The 3864-nt window shown below is 44.9% G+C and overlaps 1 pseudogene; it reads left to right on the top strand.

Annotated features, from left to right (window-relative positions):
* The first annotated feature begins 809 nt into the window (after positions 1-809).
* LOC114898192 lies at positions 810-2298 on the top strand (annotated as a pseudogene).
* The last annotated feature ends 1566 nt before the right edge of the window (positions 2299-3864 follow it).

Below are 3864 nucleotides of genomic sequence, written 5' to 3'. Positions count from 1 at the left end.
GAGCAGCTAAGCCCATGCACCGCAACTACTGAAGCCCGTGCGCCTGGAGCCTGTGTTCCGCAACAAGAGAAGACACCGCAGTGAGAAGCCCTCAGCAACTAGAGAAAGCCCGTGCACAGCCACGGAAGATCCAACACAGCCAAAAAATAAATAAATAAATAAAACAAATCTATTTAAAAAAATTAAAAAAAAAAAGACTGGAGGTCATGAAACTCCTAGAGGAAAACATAGACAGAACACTATTTTACATAAATCATAGCAATATTTTCTTGGATCTGTCTTCTAAAGCAAAGGAAATAAAAGCAAAAATAAACAAATGGGACCTAGTTAGACTTCAAAGCTTTTGCACAGCAAAGGAAACTATCAATAAAACAGAAAGACAACCAGCTGAATTGGAGAAACTATTTGCTAATGATATGAGAAATAAGGAGTCAATATCCAAAATATGTAAACAGCTCATACAACTCAACATCAAAAAAACAAACAACCTGATTTTAAAAATGGGCAGAAGACCTAAATAGACACTTTTCCAGGGAAGACATACAGATGGCCAACAGGCACATGAAAAGATACTAAACATCATTAATCATCAGAGAAGTGTAAATTAAAACCACAATGAGGGCTTCCCTGGTGGCGCAGTGGTTGAGAGTCCGCCTGCCGATGCAGGGGACATGGGTTCGTGCCCTGGTCCAGGAAGATCCCACATGCCGCGGAGTGGCTGGGCCCGTGAGCCATGGCCGCTGAGCCTGCGCGTCCAGAGCCTGTGCTCCGCAACGGGAGAAGCCACAACAGTGAGATGCCCGCGTACCGCAAAACAAAACAAAAACAAAAACAAGAAAACCACAATGAGATATCACTTCACACCTGTCAGAATGGCTATCATCAAAAAGACCACAAGTAGCTCTTTCCCATCTTGCAAGATGGCAGATAAAAGAGCTGAGAAGCCAGGTACTAAGGAGAAAAAACCTGAAGCCAAGAAGGCTGATGCTGGTGGCAAAGTTAAAAAGCTTAAGAAGGGGAAGCCCCACTGCAGCCAAAACACTGTCCTGATGAGAGGAATTGGCAGATATTGCCAATCGGCTATGTATTCCCAAAAGGCCTTGTACCAGAGGAAGTATTCAGCAGCTAAATCCAAGGTTGAAAAGAAAAAGAAGGTGACGGTTCTTGCTACTGTCGCAAAAAAAGCTGGTGGTGACAAGAATGGTGGTACTGGGGCTTCCCTGGTGGCGCAGTGGTTGAGAGTCCGCCTGCCGATGCAGGGGACACGGGTTCGTGCCCCAGTCTGGGAAGATCCCACATGCCGCGGAGCGGCTGGGCCCATGAGCCATGGCCGCTGAGCCTGCACGTCCAGAGCCTGTGCTCTGCAACGGGAGAGGCCACAACAGTGAGAGGCCCACGTACCGCAAAAAAAAAAAAAAAAAAAAAAAAGAATGGTGGTACTGGAGTGGTTAAACCTTGCAAAATGCCTGGGTATTATCCTATTGAAGATGTGCCTGGAAACCTGTTGAGTCACGGCAAAAAAACTCTTCAGTAAGCACATGAGAAAACTATGCACGAGCATCACTCCTGGGCCCATTCTGATCGTCCTCACTGAGCGCCACAGAGGCAAGAGGTTCATTTTCCTGAAGCAAGGTGAGCTTGCTACTTGTGACTGGGCCTCTGTCCCTCAGTCGAGTTCCTCCGTGTAGAACACACCAGAAGTTTGTCACCTCCATCCAAATTGATACCGGTGGTGTGAAAATCCCAGAACATCTCACTGATGCTTACTTCAAGAGAAGGAGGGGACTTCCCTGTTGTCCACTGGGTAAAACTCCACACTCCCAGTGCAGGGGGCCTGGGTTTGATCCCTGGTCAGGGAACTAGATCCCGCATGCATGCCACAACTAAAGATCCCAAGTGCCTCAACTAAAACCTAGCGCAGCCTTAAATAAATAAATATTAAAAAAAAAAAAAAGAAGAAGAAGAAGAAGAAGGGGGACTTCTCTGGCTGTCCAGTGGCTAGGACTCCGCTCCACTGCAGCGGGCATGGGTTTGATCCCTGGCCAGGGAACTAAGATCCTGCAAACGTGTGCTGCTGCCAAAAAAGAGAAGAAGCTGTGTAAGCCCAGGGACCAGGAAGGAGAGGTCTTCAACACAGAGAGAGACAAATACGAGATTACAGAGCAGTGCAAGGTTGATCAGAAAGCTGTGGACTCACAAATTCTGCAAAGAATCAAAGCTGTTCCTCAGCTCCAGGGGTACCTCTGCTCTGTGTTTGCTCTCACAAATGGAATTTATCCTCACAACATAGTGTTCTGAACATCTTATAAAGAACCTAATTAGGGCTTCCCTGGTGGCACAGTGGTTGAGAGTCCGCCTGCTGATGCAGGGGACACGGGTTTGTGCCCTGGTCCGGGAAGATCCCACATGCCGCGGAGCGGCTGGGCCCGTGAGCCATGGCCACTGAGCCCGCACGTCCGGAGCCTGTGCTCAGCAACGGGAGAGGCCAAAAAAGAGAGAGGCCCACAAACCCAAAAAAAAAAAAAAAAAAAAAAAAAAAAAAGAACCTAATTAAGTAACTGGTCCATTAAAAAAAAAAGACCACAAGTAACAAATGTTGGTGGATGTAGAAAGAAGGGAACCCTCAGGGAATTCCCTGGCAGTCCAGTGGTTAGGACTCCGCACTTTCACTGTTGAGGGCCTGGGGAACTAGGATCCCACAAGCCACTTGGCGTGGCCAAAAAATTAAAAATTAATTAATTAAGTAAGTAAAATAAAAAAGAAGGGGACTTCCCTGGTGGTCGAGTGGTTAAGAATCCGCCTTCCAAAGCAGGGGACACGGGTTCAATCCCTGGTCGGGGAACTAAGATCCCACGTGCCGCGGAGCAACTAAGCCCGTGCACCACAACTACAGAAAAGCCCGCGTGCTGCAACGAAGAGCCCATGCGCCACAACTAAGACCCAATGCAGCCAAAAAAATTAATAAATAAAATAAAATGTAACATGTATTAAGAAAAAAAAGGGAACCCTTGTACCCTGTGGGTGGGAATGTAAATTGGTGTAGCCACTGTGCAAAATGGTAAGGAAGTGTCTCAAAAAACTAAAAATACAACTACCATATGACCCAGCAATTCCACTCCTGGTTATATATCAAAAAAAAAAAAAAAGCATGCACCCTAATGTTCAGCATTATTTACGATTGCCAAGATATGGAATCATCAGATGAATGGGTAAAGAAGATGTGGTGTATATATGATGGAATATTACTCAGCCATAAAAAAAATTAAATTCTGCCCTTTGCAACAACATGGATGGACTTGGAGGGTATTATGCTAAGTGAAATAAGTCAGACAGATAAGGACAAATACTATATGATATCACTTATATGTGTAATCTAAAAATTAAAACAAACTAGTGAATATAACAAAAAGGAAACAGACTCACAGATATAGAGAACAAACTAGTAGTTACCAGTGGGAAGAGAGAATGGGGAAGGGGCAAGATAGGGGTAAGGGATTAAGAGGTACAAACTACTGTGTAGAAAATAAATAAGCTACAAGGATATATTGTACAACACAGGGAATATAGCCAATATTTTAAAACAACTATAAAAGGAGTATAAGCTTTAAAAACTGTGAATCACTATGTTGGACACCTGTAACTTACATAATATTGTACATCAACTATATCTCAATTTTTTTAAAAAAATATTTATTTATTTATATTTTTTTGGCTGTGTTGGGTCTTCGTTTCTGTGAGAGGGCTTTCTCTAGTTGCGGCAAGCCAGGGCCACTCTTCATCGCGGTGCGCGGGCCTCTCACAAACGCAGCCTCTCGTTGCGGAGCACAGGCTCCAGACGCGCAGGCTCAGCGGCCATGGCTCACG

This window comes from Monodon monoceros, unplaced genomic scaffold (genome assembly GCF_005190385.1).
Source record: "Monodon monoceros isolate NGI ecotype Baffin Bay Population unplaced genomic scaffold, NGI_Narwhal_1 Super_Scaffold_18, whole genome shotgun sequence".
NCBI classification, from domain to species: Eukaryota; Metazoa; Chordata; class Mammalia; order Artiodactyla; family Monodontidae; genus Monodon; species Monodon monoceros.
The sequence above is the reverse complement of the archived record's forward strand: the minus strand, read 5'-3'. Positions and strand labels throughout refer to the sequence as shown.